The sequence below is a fragment of the Podarcis vaucheri genome (assembly GCF_965113315.1).
Source record: "Podarcis vaucheri genome assembly, chromosome: 16".
NCBI lineage: Eukaryota > Metazoa > Chordata > Lepidosauria > Squamata > Lacertidae > Podarcis > Podarcis vaucheri.
Genome location: NC_138754.1, coordinates 42,297,000 through 42,315,867, shown reverse-complemented (window position 1 = coordinate 42,315,867; position 18,868 = coordinate 42,297,000). Strand labels below are relative to the sequence as shown.

Genomic DNA, 18,868 nt, shown 5'->3' with positions numbered 1-18,868 from the left:
TAAGAGTGGCATGCTTCTCCCTCACTCTTGTGCATGGTGCAAATAAGTTTCTTCATGCCTCCGTATATATAGCTTTTGTGCAAGGGGAAAATATCAAATAACTCTGATTAAGTTCAAGTACGTCTTGTAACTTCTGCTCTTTGAGGTTTTGTGTTTTAGCATCTTTGTGACTTTTAAAACTACAATATGACTGTGAATCCACATTTTAGTAATAAATGTAGGAGAACTAGATTCTGTAGTAAATAAAAGCAGGTAAAACATACCGTATTCTGCCATCATGTAAATTTAGCCTTGTAAAAAATGATCTAGCAAATTATAATCCTGTGTGTGAATGTGAGAGAAGTCGAAACAAAATTTTTTTTTTTGTTTCGACTACGGCAGACCAACACGGCTACCTACCTGTGAGAGAGAGTGTGCATGAGAGCATGCACATGTCTAGTACAATGAAAGGGTTGTGTTTTGTTTCTGTTCAAGTTTGAAATGGAATTGTAGGTTACGTAAATGGGAGCCTATTAAATGTCCCTTTCATATTGCCCTTAATCCTATAGTATCTTAATCTTTAAAATCTGTAAATACTTAACTGCTGTCATACCTCTGACTATGTGAATGTACCAGAAATGTGCAGTGACCCAGAGTTGGAAAGTAAGTAAGGGGACTTAATTTCCTTTAAGATAGTATTGTTTTCCTACTGTTGGAAGGGTTTCCTCTATTTGTACAGTGGAACCTTGGGTTACGTACTGTCCTCCTTACAAACGCTTTGGGTAATAAGCTCCGCTAACCCGGAAGTAGATGCTCCTCGTTGCAAACTTTGCCCCAGGATGAGAACAGAAATTGCGCACTGGCGGCAGCGGGAGGCCCCGTTAGCTGAAGTGGTACCTCAGGTTAAGAATGGTTTCCGCTTAAGAACAGACCTCTGGAATGAATTAAGTTCGTAACCGGAGGTACCACTGTACTTCTTAAAGTAACAGTAAAATGGCAGCTCATGCAGCCTGTCAAAATTGTTTTTAGTGTCCCAGGCATCATCAGATGTGCAATAGCTTTTCATTTTAAAAACAAACAAGGGCCACATTTTTGTTCCACTGAGGGTTGCTGGATCTATTATTGAAAATTAAAGTGTGGAAATAAGGGGATAAGCATGATATCCATGGGACTGTGATGCTGTAAAGGGACAGTCCTAACCAGGCTTATGATCAAGGCCTGCTTTGGTGTGCCTGTATCTGGGGCCAAGAGATACCATACTCATAACCGGCTCTTCTAATTTTATGTTTTGATACTTGAGTCCAGTTGAATAAAGGAAGGATGCATAGTTGACTTAGTACAGTATTTCTAAATTGCCCAACTAGAATAACCGGAAGAGAAACACATCTAAATAAAATAATTGCACACTGTTTTCAAAGTAGGGTTAAAGTAACCAAAGGCATTCAAAGCTTTGTATTTTACATATAATTTAACTAGTAATTTTAGGTAAGGGAAGCTGATTAGGGTTCTATCTAGTCAGTCTGTTTCTCCCTCTTCCTCCTCCCAGTTTACTCCTCCATGCCATGGAATAACTAGCATTGTTTAATCCTTGAGCTGGTGAAATCATGAGTGTAGAGTTTTCTTAATAAGCTGGATCCCTGATGACTGTATGTGTCATGTTTTCATGAATGGTATTAAAAATATATAGGGCAAATGGGCATTGACACATAGACCCACCTCGGAGTACCAGTTAATTTTCACCCCACCCCACTAATGAAGGTCTTGTAACTCCTGATGATCCCATTATGCTACATGAAAGAGGGATGGAATTCAAATTTAAATCCCCTTTATTGTACAAACAAGAAAAGTATGATCAATAAATACTAAGGTATGATTCCAAGTTCATCAGGACAAGGGAAGGCAGACTTTGAAACATACAAGGCTTGCTTTTTACTAGAAAACTGTGTTCAGCAATACATTTTTAATTTATCAAAATGAATGTATAAAAGATCAGGATCTCTTAATAGTTGAGGAGAGACTACAGTACATTTTCTTACCTAAGTCAGAAGTGGGTGGCTGGCTGGACCCATACCAAGGCCCACCTCCTTTGCAAGAATCCCAGTAACCAGCTGCTGTTAGGTAGTCCACTAACAAACTGTGGGCTACCTTCTGACCCCTCTGCATTAAGAGTTCTTGGAGATTTCTAACATGCTAAAGGCCATGAATAAGATGCCAAGAAATACAAGATGCCTTACAAACATCTCCTATCATTCTTCGTCTTAACTTTAAATAGTCTGTATCTGGCCTATCATATCTCCTCTCAGGCTTCTCTTTTCCAGGCTAAACATACCCAATTGCCTTGTAGTGCTTGGTTTCCAGACCATTGAGTGATTAACTTCAATGAAACTTGCTTGTGAGTAAACCTGTCTAGACATGGGTTAGCTGCCCTGGAGTCTTTCCACATCTGCAAGTGGACCCTAAAAAGCTAGATACAGAAAGTGTGTGTGTGTGTGTGTGGGGGGGGTTAAACTAGAGGTATATTTTGGGACCTCATTTGTGTCTAATTTACTTCAGTCTTCTTTGGGGGTTTCATTGGAAGCAGTGATCTAACGCAATTAGAGGGCTTGGCACACAAGCCAAAAAATGTCAAAATGGCCAGGCTTCCCTTCCCTAAACTGGAGTGTTCACCAGCCAAAGAGTTTGTCTCCTCTTATGCTATTCCTTTCATCCTGCTTGGTGGTGGCTGAGGAAAAAGCATCGTCTTGGTTCCCCGTCAATAAACTTGTCTTGCCCCTTATTTTGCTCGCCTTTCCTTGTATGTCCTGCTTGAAAGGATGAACAACGTTCAGTTCAGTTGTTAAAATGAGGGTGCAAGTTCTCTGGTGCCTGGGAATTGGCAGAGGGAGGTGTGTGACTCATGAAAGCCACCTTTGTTTATACCCTTGGTGTTTCTGTGGGGAGTATTTCCTAAGTTGTTGGGTTAACATATTTCCAGCTGCCTCAGCTGGAAAAGGGCTTTTGGGTATTTAAATGAAGTGTTTGCTTGCAGCACATGGGCGATGATCTCAGCTTCTCTGAGGCATTTTTTCGGCTAGTGGGGGAGTTAACTGTGAACAGCACTCTTAGCTTGCCTGATGGTGGTGTCTCTGGAGCATGGCAGCCAGCCCTGTTTCTTGCACTGCTCAAGGGGCTGAGATGCAGAGCAGGAGAATATTGGAAAGGCAGTAGAACACAGATCTCCTTCATCCCCCCCCCTCTCGTTCTTCACCCTTATTAGCTGTTTCAAGTTCTAATTAAATTGGTTTCTTGCTCTGCATCTTGAGTGGTTCCTGACGTGTTCCAAACCCTTCAAAAATTGTGCTGGAATATTAAATTAGAAACAGACGTTATAGATGCAAAGGAAGCCTGAAGAATTAGAAATTTTCTTTTAATCCTTAAGGGACTAATTCTTCCCTGTTGTTCCTAACTTGAGAAATCTGGATCTAATGTGAGGGGGTAGGTGCTGTTTTTGCACTTTGCAGAGTGTTTTCTCAGGGAGGAAATGGGAAAGGAATTTAAAAATTCACCCTAACTAATGGAGCTCTTTAGCTATTTTTATTAATAGAATATGTTCTTAAAATCACCTAGGAGAAGGCTTTGGATTCATCTGGAAATCAGTATGTTAGGGTTAATTTGATGCAGGGTGCCTGAGGGCTTGGTCCAGCCTTCTTGACCCTGCTCTCTGGGAGCTGCAGGCCAGTGGTCAGTGTGGCCACATCCAACTCTTTTTCTCACATGCACACACACACAGCTCCTGAGCTAATGCATGTAGATCAGATCAGGTGGCGAGGTTATGGAAACATATATAATTTTATTTGAATGTAACCTTTCCACAGTTCAAACCATAGTCAAGGTGGCTTACAACAAGAAGAAAATAAATAACTACCACATAATGAAAGTAGTCAGACAGTAAATAAAACATTAAAAAATACCCAACCAAACTGAACAATTTCCACATAAATCAAAAGAAGGTCTAAAATAAAGATACAAAAAACCAACAGCAACAACGCCCCCCCCCCAAAAAAAAACCCCAGCCCAAGAGTCTGTTCAGCAGCTTCAGCTCCAGCTGAGTCAGTCCCAGGCCAGGCAGAAAAGACCTGCAAGGCAGGGAACAAGCAGGTTTTCCAGGACTCACAGCCAGGATGCCATGTCCTCCCTCCTGGCTCATCAAATGATTGATTTTATGACTGATAGGGATGAGATACGCATTCCCATCAGGGTTGGGAATTCATATCCTCAGCACTGTGTCTACTTTTATCTTTTTGCCATGCCACCAAAATGAGAGGGCAGGAGCTTGTTGTTGTTTAGTCGTTTAGTCGTGTCCAACTCTTTGTGACCCCCTGGACCAGAGCACGCCAGGCCCTCCTGTCTTCCACTGCCTCCCGCAGTTTGGTCAAACTCATGCTGGTAGCTTCGAGAACACTGTCCAACCATCTCGTCCTCTGTCGTCTCCTTCTCCTTGTGCCCTCCATCTTTCTCAACATCAGGGTCTTTTCCAGGGAGTCTTCTCTTCTCATGAGGTGGCCAAAGTACTGGAGCCTCAGCTTCAGGATCTGTCCTTCCAGTGAGCACTCAGGGCTGATTTCCTTCAGAATGGAGAGAATCATAGAATCATAGAGTTGGAAGAGACCACAAGGGCCATCGAGTCCAACCCCCTGCCAAGCAGGAAACACCATCAGAGCACTCCTGACATATGGTTGTCAAGCCTCTGCTTAAAGACCTCCAAAGTAGGAGACTCCACCACACTCCTTGGCAGCAAATTCCACTGTCAAACAGCTCTTACTGTCAGGAAGTTCTTCCTAATCTTTAGGTGGAATCTTCTTTCTTGTAGTTTGGATCCATTGCTCCGTGTCCGCTTCTCTGGAGCAGCAGAAAACAACCGTTCTCCCTCCTCTATGTGACATCCTTTGATATATTTGAACCTGGCTATCATATCACCCCTTAACCTCCTCTTCTCCAGGCTAAACATGCCCAGCTCCCTTAGCTGTTCCTCATAAGGCATCGTTTCCAGGCCTTTGACCATTTTGGTTGCCCTCCTCTGGACACGTTCCAGTTTGTCAGTGTCCTTCTTGAACTGTGGTGCCCAGAACTGGACACAGAGGTTTGATCTTCTTGCAGTCCATGGGACTCTCAAGATCTCCAGCACCATAATTCAAAAGCATCAATTCTTCAGCGATCAGCCTTCTTTATGGTCCAGCTCTCACTTCCAAACATCACTACTGGGAGAACCATAGCTTTTACTATAAGGACAACAAGGACCTGCAGACAAAAACCATACAGGGGTGGCCCAGCCTGTTTCGCCTCCGGAGGCTGAAGCCCCCCACGCCTCCCTTAACTGGGTTGTGTGACAGCATCCACAAAGCAGCAACAGATTCTGGCAAATTGAACTGGTGTTAGCAGGTCACACTTTACTTAGACTTTTAAAAACATCTGCTGTTTTACCTCCCCTGTTAATTAAAGGTGGGAATTTTCTCAAGTTGCTGTTTTGAAATCGCACAAAGATTACTTTACAGGCCCATCATCATCCATCTACAGCAGTTCAAAATGTTTTAAAAAACAAACACAAAGTGGAGGCCTGCAGAAGTCAGGCAGCCTTCAAATGTGTCACAGCTTACAGCTCCTGCATATACTGTAGATATTTTTGGAGGCTCACACCAGGGCTGGGCAACACTCATAACTCAATGAGATTTAAAATCTTTTCTCATTGATTTTATCCATGTCCATGAGCTTCCAAACCCATCACTCTTTAGAGAAAAAGAATATATGTCATTAGCTTCCCAGTCCTGAGAATCAGAGAAAAAACACATGTTGTTGCCTTCATTGCTGCAAAATTGAAGATGGAAAGATGGGACCAAAAAGCAACTCTTAGTATTTGGTGATGATCCAAGGAATACTATTTCTGAACTGACTTATAGGCTGACTGGTACCTTTGCACATGTTTAATCTATTCAGATGTGCAAATGGTTGTGCCTGCGGATATTTTCCATGTCCACTTGTTTTTTAAAGTGCTCAAGGATACAACAATGTCTTCAGAGAGATGTCCGTCCCCCCACGTGTATGTTTGTTACTATCAACTTCAAAAGTTGTTGATGAATAAAGTTCAAACTACCCAGATACTTGGGAAGTCTTTGTGTTTATGTGCATGGGCAAAGAGAGAGCCATTGTGACTGGGCTGCAGCCGTGGGCTGTGAGAGATCACTGGGTGGTTTTGAGCCTAAATTACCTCACAGGGTTATTGTGAGGATAAAATAAGAGCCACGAACACTGTCTTCAGCAGTAAATAAATATAATAATTATAGAGACTTCATATTGTTGTTAAAGCAAGCACAATAGGCAGATAGCTGGATTTTGCCGGGAGGAGGAACTGTTTTCATATTCTTGTTGGAATGAATTAAATGCTGCTATGATTAGGCAAGGGACTAAAATATAAAAACATTAAAAAGTCAAACAATAATCAGATCCAATAAAAAAATTCACAATAACTTTAAAATAAATCACTTATATCAAATAAAGCAATATTCAGTAATCCCTGTATCGGGAAGTTTTTAATGTTTGATTTTTACAACGTTTTATATATGCTGTAAGCTGCCTAGAGTGGCTGGGAAAACCCAGTCAGATGGGCAGGATATAAATAATAAAAGTATTATTATCCATTAGAATTTAATAGTAAACAGTATAATCAATAAAAATAATGGCAAGTCACAGATGACAACCTTGAGTTAGATTAAGAACTTTGAGAACTTAAAAAAAAAAGTCACTTTATCCAGAGCCAGTCTACATATATATTAGCCTCATTTGACCTCTTTTTCTTAATGGTGACATGGACCATTCATAATTTAGGGATATTCTTGACAACTGTGAGCAGGGCAGTGGGGTGGGGTAAGTGAAGACAAGCTACAACAATTACGGTAACTATAACGTTCACTGCTCCTGCTCAGGTGGCACAGAAAAAGCATTTTGGTTCCTAAAATTCATTCTGATTTTGCAGATAAAATATAACTGATAAAATTATACAGAATGGGGTATTAGTGGGTGAAAATAGTCAAGCTCCAATGATCCCTCCGGCATGCACCTCTAGGTGGTGGGGATGTCTTCACTTGGTTGCAAGTGGCCAATAATGCACCTGGCACCTGCCTAATTCGAACACTGGTGGCAGTAACAGTATCAGCATCCCTCTCTGCAGCCTCTCTTGCTCTGCAGCATACACCCCTGCTTCCCGGTTACATCACTCCCAACTCTTAACTTCATAACTTCTAAGATCTCCTTTTCTAACACATGGAGAGGCCTCACATTTGCATTCTCACACCCATTTCCTTTGATCCTGTGTAGTGGGAACACACACTGAACTCCCTCTGCTCTGAACTCCCTTATTGTTTATTTCCCCCATGTGGTCATCTAACATAGAAGTCGGTCTGACTTCATTAACACTTGCTGATTGGGTTAGGATTATAATGTCCAATATACAACCCAGGAAGTGTGCCTGCTTAACTTGCTTTTACATGTGCTGTTACAGAGGATGATGAGTGGTTCCATCACACCTTATTACCCCTGATACCACACTTGGGTCTAGCTATTCTACATACCGGTCCTAATTAATCAGACACAAGAATTTAGCACCCACAGATATGTTCTATTGAGGAATAGTTAATGGCATAGTTTTGCAAACAAGTAAGTTTTGAGCATGCTGTGTTCTGCATATTCTTGCACTGTGTGTCTGTATCTGTTGCCAAGATCAAGTTTTATTCGTCTCTGGTTTGCACATACCTAACCAAGAATGCCATATTGCGGACCCATGCACATTTTATCTGGGAGGGGTGTGGGAAGAAGTATTAATAGAAGACAAGCACAACCTGAGTTGGATAAAAGTAGGCCACAGCTTTCTTAGGATAGGCATTGGGCATGAATCCATGTTATCTACCAGCCTACCTGCTGATTGATGAGCTTTTTCAACAGCCAGGTTGACGGTTGCTGAGGTCGACCACAGCAAGGATATGATGAACCTCCCCTGGCTGCTGGGGGGGGGGGGACCACGGCCTATCCGACTCTGGGCTTCAGGACAGAAAATGCCACCCACCAAGAGGGTATCCTATATATTGGGAAGGGCAGTAGCTCAGTGGCAGAGCAGAAGGGCCCAACTTCAGTCCCTGGCGAGGCTGATTGGCTCCCTTCCGTTGCCAGCCTGGCTGCAAGGCATGCAAAGCGCTTCACACCAGCCATAAGTTCCCCTTGCAGCTGTTTGGGGCGACAATGGCTGCTCCTGGGTACAAAGCAATTGTGTACCGCTGGGCTCTCCATGTATGTTAGCATTGTAATAGTAGTCCTAGATGGGTGGCTGAAAGGCAGGCAGGAGGTTGATAACCTCAAAGTTAATTTTTCAAAATTAATTTAACACCAGTATCAAAAATTAAGTTAAAACAACAACAGATCAGGAGAATAGTTCCTACATGGGGTAAAAGTGCATTTTATTATTTTTTCATAATTTTTCAAGTGCTGTTAAAAATAATATTCTACTATAACTTTCTGATTCTTTTTTTCATATCATGTATAAAAAAGAAAAGAAAAGTATTTGTTCAATGCTCAGTTTTTGGTTTTCCAGATACTTGTATTACGATGTGTGTTTTAAAATGTGCCCAAATAGGAATGCACATTTCGACGAAAAAATTGTTCATCTCATGGAAGGCAGTGGTGTCCATGTGCACTCCAGTAGGCATCTCCTGATCCATCTGGTGATATGAGAACAAATCTGTTTAATTTAATTGGGGTTGTAAATGTAAGATGTAGGCTGCCATCAAATGAGAGTGTTTCCTACTCAGGCCCCTCAATGATAAATGGAACTTGAGCAAAAACAAAACATTTGAATGAATGAGCCATTTTTTTCAATGGGGCTTGCATAGGAGAAATGCTTGGTGGATTGTTCCCATACTTCACCTCTCTAGTTCAGTAGTCTGCCATGCTTTTGAAAGTCTGAATGCAGGCATTCTTAGATGTACCATGAAAAAGTTTTAATGTTTTTCTATGACTTAGAATATATCTTTTGACGGTACATTTTAAAGAGTTTGCCTCTTTGAGATTTCTCTTTGAGATTTCTCCCTTTGAGTTTGCACAGGGATTTAACACATAGCAATTTGAATATAGGGACGCAGGTGGCGCTGTGGTTAAACCACAGAGCCTAGGGCTTGCCGATCAAAAGGTCAGTAGTTTGAATCCCCGTGACGGGGTGAGCTCCCGTTGCTCAGTCCCTGCTCCTGCCAACCTAGCAGTTCGAAAGCACATCAAAGTGCAAGTAGATAAATAGGTACCGCTCTGACGGGAAGGTAAACGGCGTTTCCATGCGCTGCTCTGGTTCGCCAAAAGTGGCTTAGTCATGCTGGCCACATGACCCGGAAGCTGTATGCCGGTTCCCTCGGCCAATAAAGCAAGGTGAGCGCCGCAACCCCAGAGTCGGTCACAAATGGACCTAAAGGTCCCTATTTGAATATATATATGTACTGTATCTTTGTTTGTCCCAAAAAATAGTTCTTGTACAAGCAGGCCGAGGGTGACCTATGGTGGCATAAAACAGTTTCAGTATTAAGACTCCCCCCCCCCCATCTTTAGCAGACAGTAGCTTGTACAGTAAGCTGGATATTTAAGACTGGCTTTGTCTGCTCAGAATTCCCATTTGGAGGCAACATGCTGGATGGATTCAGTGTATGACTATTTTCTTTGTTGTCCTGGCTCCACATACGTTTTTACCTTATATGTAAATCCTCCAGTTACTCTGTGGTTTATATATAATGAACTACAGTTCTAGCAAGAATCTGGAGGTTCCTGCTTTGGAATAATAGCAGAAGACATATAATAAATGGAAACCCTAACTTACTAACAAGCATGTTAATTAGTTGTGGTATTATTACTGGCTGTTGCTATATCAGCTGTTAAAAATTTGAGTTTTAAAAATGGAGAAGTCTGATCTTTTCTCCTGACTTCATTTTTTTGGTCCTGTGCTGGTGCTCAAAAGTCTGCTCTTCACTCCTTTCCTGCTTCTGTTGCTTCTTCTGCAATGGGGAGGAAACAAGCCAGAGTCTGGCTTGCTGTTTCATGGAATTTGGACTCATGGTTCCCCCCCCCCCCCGTCCAGATAAACCTTTCATTTGTGGTTTGTTTGGAGAGTAACAAACCACAAGCCCATATTCCACATAACAACAAATATAACATGGAGTTTGGGGCACCAGCATGCTGCTTCTTCACATTATACCATTATTTCAACTGTAGTTTAATGTAATGCATAAACCAAGTTGTTGTGTCCAAATCTGCATGCCATAACTCATGGGATATAACAGTGTGTTGTGAGCTGTTGGCTAACGCAGTGTGCAAATTGTACTGCCTTAGACCAGTGATCTCCTAAACTATCTACCGCCATGGAATTCTTTCCACATCAGTTTGTTTGTGTACATCTGTTGCAGCATTCCTGCAAACAGCAGGGATTTCAAGACATGTTCTGTCTGAGCTGTGTTCGTCTTAGAACTTGCTCAGGATCCTGTTTGCAGCTATTTGCTGCAGGGGGGCTCTTTAGTTGTGATCAAGCTGTTTTTAAGAGGAGCTTTTAACCATGACTTGTTTCTACACTGAGAAACCCCTGGTAAGCTTCTGAGGAGCTCTTGGATCCGCTTAGAGGGATAAAATTTGTAGCTTGTGTAGCTTGTATGAAAGATTCATGTTATAAAACCATCCAAATGCCATTTATTTGTGTTGCACTAAGAAAATTAATTTTGTAAAGTTCTTTGAGGATTTATTACAAAAATGTTTATCAAATTTGTTTTTTAAAAAATAAACATTTTAATTTCAGTTAAAAAGGTAAAGGTAAAGGTACCCCTGCCCGTACGGGCCAGTCTTGACAGACTCTAGGGTTGTGCGCCCATCTCACTCAAGAGGCCGGGGGCCAGCGCTGTCCGGAGACACTTCCGGGTCACGTGGCCAGCGTGACATCGCTGCTCTGGCGAGCCAGAGCCGCACACGGAAACGCCGTTTACCTTCCCGCTAGTTGTTGTTTAGTCGTTTAGTCGTGTCCGACTCTTCGTGACCCCATGGACCAGAGCACGCCAGGCACTTCTGTCCTCCACTGCCTCCCGCAGTTTGATCAAACTCATGCAAGTGGCTTCAAGAACACCATCCAACCATCTCATTCTCTGTCGTCCCCTTCTCCTTGTGCCCTCCATCTTTCCCAACATCAGGGTCTTTTCCAGGGAGTCCTCTCTTCTCATGAGGTGGCCAAAGTATTGGAGCCTCAGCTTCACGATCTGTCCTTCCAGTGAGCACTCAGGGCTGATTTCCTTCAGAATGGAGAGGTTTGATCTTCTTGCAGTCCATGGGACTCTCAAGAGTCTCCTCCAGCACCATAATTCAAAAGCATCAATTCTTCGGCGATCAGCCTTCTTTATGGTCCAGCTCTCACTTCCATACATCACTACTGGGAAAACCATGGCTTTTACTATACGGACCTTTGTTGGCAAGGTGATGTCTCTGCTTTTTAAGATGTTGTCTAGGCTTGCCATCGCCTTTCTCCCAAGGAGCAGGCGTCTTTTAATTTCGTGACTGCTGTCACCATCTGCACTGATCATGGAGCCCAAGAAAGTAAAATCTCTCACTGCCTCCATTTCTTCCCCATCTATTTGCCAGGAGGTGATGGGCCCCGTGGCCATGATCTTCGTTTTTTTGATGTTGAGCTTCAGACCATATTTTGCGCTCTCCTCTTTCACCCTCATTAAAAGGTTCTTTAATTCCTCTTCACTTTCTGCCATCAAGGTTGTGTCATCTGCATATCTGAGGTTGTTGATATTTCTTCCGGCAATCTTAATTCCGGCTTGGGATTCATCCAGCCCAGCCTTTCGCATGATGAATTCTGCATATAAGTTAAATAAGCAGGGAGACAATATACAGCCTTGCCGTACTCCTTTCCCAATTTGGAACCAATCAGTTGTTCCATATCCAGTTCTAACTGTAGCTTCTTGTCCCACATAGAGATTTCGCAGGAGACAGATGAGGTGATCAGGCACTCCCATTTCTTTAAGAACTTGCCATAGTTTGCTGTGGTCAACACAGTCAAAGGCTTTTGCATAGTCAATGAAGCAGAAGTAGATGTCTTTCTGGAACTCTCTAGCTTTCTCCATAATCCAGCGCATGTTTGCAATTTGGTCTCTGGTTCCTCTGCCTCTTCTAAATCCAGCTTGCACTTCTGGGAGTTCTCGGTCCACATACTGCTTGAGCCTTCCTTGTAGAATTTTAAGCATAACCTTGCTAGCATGTGAAATGAGTGAAATTGTGCGGTAGTTGGAGCATTCTTTGGCACTGCCTTTCTTTGGGATTGGAATGTAGACTGATCTTCTCCAATCCTCTGGCCACTGCTGAGTTTTCCAAACTTGCTGGCATATTGAGTGTAGCACCTTAACAGCATCATCTTTTAAAATTTTAAACAGTTCAGCTGGAATACCATCACTTCCACTGGCCTTGTTATTTGCAGTGCTTTCTAAGGCCCATTTGACTTCACTCTCCAGGATGTCTGGCTCAAGGTCAGCAACCACACTACCTGGGGTGTACGAGACATCCATATCTTTCTGGTATAATTCCTCTGTGTATTCTTGCCACCTCTTCTTGATGTCTCCTGCTTCAGTTAGATCTTTACTACTTTTGTCCTTTATTATGGTAATCTTTGTACGAAATGTTCCTTTCATATTTCCGATTTTCTTGAACAGATCTCTGGTTCTTCCCATTCTGTTGCTTTCCTCTATTTCTTTGCATTGCTCGTTTAAGAAGGCCTTCTTGTCTCTCCTTGCTGTTCTTTGGAAATCTGCATTCAATTTCCTGTATCTTTCACTATCTCCCTCGCATTTTGCTTGCCTTCTCTCCCCCGCTATTTGTAAGGCCTCGTTGGACAGCCACTTTGCTTTCTTGCATTTCTTTTTCATTGGGATGGTTTTAGTTGCTGCCTCCTGTATAATGTTGCGAGCCTCCATCCATAGTTCTTCAGGCACTCTGTCCAGCAAATCTAAATCCTTAAACCTGTTCCTCACTTCCACTGTGTATTCATAAGGGATTTGGTTTAGATTGTATCTTACCTGTCCAGTGGTTTTTCCTACTTTCTTCAGTTTAAGCTTGAATTTTGCTATAAGGAGCTGATGATCTGAGCCACAGTCAGCTCCAGGTCTTGTTTTTGCTGACTGTATAGAGCTTCTCCATCTTTGGCTGCAGAGAATATAATCAATCTGATTTCGATGTTGCCCATCTGGGGATGTCCATGTGTAGAGTCGTCTCTTGTGTTGTTGGAAAAGCGTGTTTGTGATGACCAGCTTGTTCTCTTGACAGAACTCTATTAGCCTTTGCCCTGCTTCGTTTTGATCTCCAAGGCCAAACTTGCCAGTTGTTCCTTTTATCTCTTGATTCCCTACTTTAGCATTCCAATCCCCTATAATGAGCAGAACATCCTTCTTTGGTGTCACTTCGATAAGGTTTTGTAAGTCTTCATAGAACTGGTCAATTTCAGTTTCTTCAGCACCAGTAGTTGGTGCATAAACTTGGATTACTGTGATGTTAAAAGGTCTGCCTTGGATTCGTATCGAGATCATTCTATCATTTTTGAGACTGCATCCCAGTACAGCTTTCGCCACTCTTTTGTTGACTATGAGGGCCACTCCATTTCTCTTACGGGTTTCTTGCCCACAGTAGTAGATATGGTAGTCATCCGAACTGAATTCGCCCATTCCCGTCCATTTTAGCTCACTGATGCCCAGGATGTCAATATTTATTCTTGCCATCTCATTTTTGACCACATCCAACTTACCCAGGTTCATGGTTCTTACATTCCAGGTTCCTATGCAATATTTTTCTTTACAGCATTGGACTTTCCTTTCGCTTCCATGCATATCCACAACTGAGCGTCCTTTCGGCTTTGGCCCAGCCGCTTCATCAGCTCTGGATCTACTTGTACTTGTCCTCCGCTCTTCCCCAGTAGCATGTTGGACACCTTCCGACCTGAGGGGCTCATCTTCCAGTGTCATAACTTTTCCCTATTTATCTACTTGCACCCGAGGGTGCTTTCGAACTGCTAGGTTGGCAGGCGCTGGGACCGAACAACGGGAGCGCACCCCGCCGCGGGGATTCGAACCGCCGACCTTTCGATCGGCAAGCCCTTTCAGTTACATCTTTTTAAATTTCTGAGATGCATAAATACTTTTATGTTAGTTACTGAACTGGTAAATAATAACTTTATATTGTGAATTATCCTGCTGTCACGCTGTTTATGTTAGGATTTTTAAAAAATGTTTTAGTGTAAAGGGAAAAGGTTTTGAAAAGCACTCAGTTTTTCTTTGATAAACTTAGGAAACTGCGCTCCTCCAGTGAGGAGCAAAGAGGAACAGAAAAGGGCAAGCACTGCTTGCAAATAAAGGAAGTGAGCTGATGTTAATTCGTTTTTAAGTAGCAGAAGAGTTGACAGCATCAAAAGGGGGGAACTATTCAGAACCTAAGGGCAGATGCTGAAATATCAAGTCACCTTTAATATTGGGGAAAGAACACCTAAACTGTCTCTAAAGGGCAAGATCTGATAAAAGTACAGTGAGGGTGGCAGCTCAGGTGTATAGGTAGCTGAGTATAGATGGCTTACAGGTGAAACTCAGAAAATTAGAATATCGTGGAAAAGTTCATTTATTTCAGAAATTCAACTTTAAAGGTGAAACTAATATATGAGATAGACTTATGACATGCAAAGTGAGATATGTCAAGCCTTTGTTATAATTGTGATGATCTTGGCGTACAGCTGATGAAAACCCCAAATTAACAATCTCAGAAAATTAGAATATTAAATGAAATCAGCAAAACAAGGACTGCAAATAGAGCAATATTGGACCTCTGAGAAGTAGAAGCATGCACAGGTACTCAGTGCTTGGTTTGGGCCCCTTTGGCATCAATTACTGCCTCAATGCAGCGTGGCATGGATGCTATCAGCCTGTGGCACTGCTGAGGTGTTATGGAAGACCAGGAAGCTTCAATAGCAGCCTTCAGCTCTTCTGCATTGCTCGGTCTCATGTCTCTCATCTTTCTCTTGGCAATGCCCCATAGATTCTCTATGGGGTTCAGGTCAGGCGAGTTTGTTGGCCAATCAAGAGCAGTAATCCCATGGGCATTGAACCAGGTTTTGGTACTTTTGGCAGTGTGGGCAGGTGCCAAAGGCCTGCTGGAAAATGAAGTTAGCATCCCCATAAAGCTCGTCTGCGGAAGGAAGCATGAAGTGCTCCAAAATCTCCTGGTAGATGGCTGCGTTGACCCTGGACTTAATGAACCACAGTGGACCAACACCAGCTGATGACACGGCTCCCCAAATCAACACAGACTGTGGAAACTTCACACTGGACTTCAAGCATCTGGCATTGTGTGCCTCCCCATTCTTCCTCCAGAATCTGGGTCCTTGGTTTCCAAATGAGATGCAAAAGCTGCTCTCATCAGAAAAGAGATTTGGGGAGCCTTGTCATCAGCTGGTGTTGGTCCACTGTGCTCACGCTTCTGTCAGTCATTCAGTTGTCATTGTCTACAGGTGCGTACCTCCTTGGGCTCACTGACCCCTCCCTGTTCCCTCCCCTCACCCTCCCCACTCCACCCATTGGAACGTCTTCATCCTTCCTCTTTCTACCTCTTTATGCCACTCCTGTGGATTCTGAGGCCAACTGGCCACCACTTTTGGAGGCCTCCTCCTCTCCATGCGGCTCCTCTTTCTGCCCTTGCCAACTCCTCATGCTAATTGGTGGTGGCAGTGGATCCCTAGGTTGGCTGAGGGGGAAGAAGGTAGCCAATAGAGGCACTGGCCAGCCTGTGGATCTGGATCCCAGGGACAGGGCCCCTGAGGCTGGCAGGGAAAGAGCCAGCAGACTGCTGCAGCCACCACTTTTCACGCTGTAGTTCACACTCACGTGAACTACTGTGTGACGACAGGCAAGAGCAAATATATCGACATCATTATGGCAGAAGTTCTAGTAGAAGTGCAGTAGGTTTGTTGTTTTGACTTGTTTCCCTCTGTCAGGAAAAATATTTTCCTGTGTTATAACCATACACAACAATATTGTATAACCGTTTATTTATTTTAAACATTTATATCCTGCTTTTTAGTCAACAAGCCCCAGACTAGCTTTCATTAATACTGCCTTTCTGTCAAGCACTCAAGACATAATACACTTTAAAAATACTTATGTAGAACAACAGAGTCCTCTCTGGCCAGCTGATGATCTTCAGGAGCTGATGACACAAACTCACCTGGGCTTCCTATCTTCTGCCTTCCCTTAGGGCACGCAGGTTTCAAGTTGCCCCTGGGAAGGTAGGGGAGGGACCACCTCAGCTGTTTTCTCCTGCTCTGGAGGCTAGGACCCAAACCATTGGATTCAAGTTACAAGAAAGGAGATTCTAATGGAATCCCTTGGGACGGTCTCCTTTGGGATGTTGTGGACTCTCCATCCTTGGACGTTTTTAAGCAGAGGTTGGATAGCCACCTGCCATGTATGATCTGTTTGAGATTTCTGCATTGCAGGGGCGTCAGGCTGGATGACCCTGGGGTCCCTTCCAACTCTACAAGTCTATGATTCTATGAATATGTAAGTAATACATTGGGAATTATAGCCCCTGTTCTTCTAAAGAAAGCAATAACAAGGCTAGCATTGAGGAGCTTTCCCTTCCTTTCCCTGGAATGGCAGAAGCTGGAGAAACATTCCCCCTCTTGTCTCTACTGAGCCTGACCAGCAGTGGCATTCCAAGGCATGTTCCTGCAGACATTCCTGAATGCTTGGCTATGAGGTCAGAGACAATGAAGTCATAATACAAAAGGCAGGAGTGAGGAGAGAGCCCACCCCCTCATGGACTTAACTGTGCACTCTGGTGCTGCTAATTAAAGGGCACAAGCTGAGGGAATTTCAGGCTGCAGCACTTGAAGCTTTCCCAAGCCACTCAAGGATTTGATCCCCTGGAAGCTGTCTTAGATATTAGTGTTGTGAATAACAGAAATAAAGCAACCATATCTCAGTTTGGGTAGGTAACTTATAGAATGACCAGAACTTCAGGCTTTAAATAGACTTTTTGTTATTTCATATCTCTGCATATGGTTCAACTGTTACTTCCACAAAACATCGCCTTGTGGCAGAAATCCTTAAAGGTTGCAACTTTTTAGCTGAATATGACCTGCTGCAATAATTCCACTTCTGCTCTTTTGACACCCTGGACTCTCTACTGCTTTCTGTATCAGAGAAGTTCCATCTGTCTTATATTTTCCTGTGCATGTAATATGTTGCTGGGCTTAAAATTTAATTTCCCAATAGTTTGCTTCCACTCAGCGTTGCTTTTGACTGCCAACCTTACTGTATTAAGACTGACAAAAATTAGATGCTCACATATTAATGTACAAGCCCACCAAGCAGTTAAGATCTGGGGACGGCCTGTTTCATGTGCCTCTTGTGCCTGGCGTACGAAGGGGTGGGGAAGCAGAATATGACCTGCCTGCGTTCTGAGAATAGTGTGAGAACCGCAATGGGGAGTGGACCCCTTTCCCCCCAAAAGAGCACCTGGTGGGCATTTGATACCTTGGACTTGACAGACTTGTGGGACTCTGAGGCTGCTCCCTCAATTTAGGAAGCTGCATTATTTTCTAAGCGGAGTCAAAGCTGGCTTGTATAGCTGCAGTTTTTATGGGTGTTCCTGTCTTCTTTCAGACATGTTAGGTGACCTAACATGCATTTGTGAAAGTGTATTTCACATTTTTTCCACCTTTTTAATCCCTCTTTTTCGTATTAAATCAGTTTTACTCTCAATGCATTGTTTAAATGAGCTTCATGCAATTCTTTTTCCTAATTGCCTAGGAGATGTTGAGCTATCCTACAGTTTATGGAGTTGATGACTCCTTTGAGAAGACAATACACGGAGTTGATTTAGCTCCTGGACTAGTTATCATTCAATACTAGCATTTGAATGAAGAAAGAGTGGGTGAAGGGAAAATTGGTGAGTGGGAAAATCCCTAGTACTGTGCTGGCATGGAAGGAAATCTGTTCCAAGGCCAAGGAGATGAGACATTCCAAAAAACAAACCACCCGCTTCTTATCATCACAAAGAAATCAGCTGAATCTGAACAGCAGCATTACTTCCTCTGACCCCAGGTATCATGTTCAACATAAGTGTTCAAGGTACCTGAATCAAACTGTTTTCAGTGATCCATTTGGTGCATTATGTTCTTGTGGGTTTGACAAGCAAAACTGAGATGCATAATTCTATAATTCTGTGAAGTTGAAAAAGCTAATGAAAGTGACTTCAGCTCGTAGCCATCTGCACCCTTATCTGGACAGGAATAGCCTAACTCTGGCTTCCTCAACCTCAGCCCTCCAGATGTTTTGTGACTACAATTCCCATCATCCCTGACCCCTGGTCCTGCTAGCTAGGGATCATGGGAGTTGTAGGCCAAAAACATCTGGAGGGCCGAGGTTGAGGAAGCCTGGCCTGACTGCTGTTATCTTATTCTCTGGTGATCTCTAGGTTAGATTACTGCAATGTGTTATATGTAGGGCTGCCTCTCAAGATGGTTTGGGAACTTCAGCTAATGCAGAATTCAGTCGCCAGGTTGCTCACTGGCGCAAGATGGCTTGAGCATCTTACATTGATCCTGGCCTGACTGCATTGGCTACCAATTAGTTTCTGGGCCCAATTCAAAGTGCTGGTTTTGAGCTATAAAGCCTTAAATGGCTCAGGACCACAATACCTCTCTCCAGATGAACCTACCCAGACCCTGAGATCATCCTATGAAGCCCTTCTTTGTGCGCTCCCACATGAAAGGTCTGGAGGGTGGCAGCATGAGAACAGGCCTTCTCTGCAG

General features: G+C 43.2%; 2 protein-coding genes across 16 annotated transcripts in view; both read left to right on the top strand.

Annotated features, from left to right (window-relative positions):
• The window catches only part of ZNRF3 (zinc and ring finger 3), a 224,061-nt gene extending 219,329 nt beyond the window's left edge, over positions 1-4,732 (top strand). The window contains exon 9 of the transcript XR_014214630.1: positions 4,597-4,732. The gene's annotated coding sequence lies outside the window, so the exon portion shown is untranslated. The remainder of the gene's footprint in view (positions 1-4,596) is intronic.
• Positions 1-18,868, top strand: part of CLIP1 (CAP-Gly domain containing linker protein 1) — a 111,917-nt gene that overhangs the window by 2,109 nt on the left and 90,940 nt on the right. The window contains exon 1 of one of the 15 annotated variants that reach the window (XM_082203764.1): positions 16,885-17,040. The exons of the other annotated variants lie outside the window; for them this stretch is intronic. The gene's annotated coding sequence lies outside the window, so the exon portion shown is untranslated. Of the gene's footprint in view, positions 1-16,884; positions 17,041-18,868 lie in introns of those variants that run through there. 15 annotated transcript variants of the gene reach the window in all.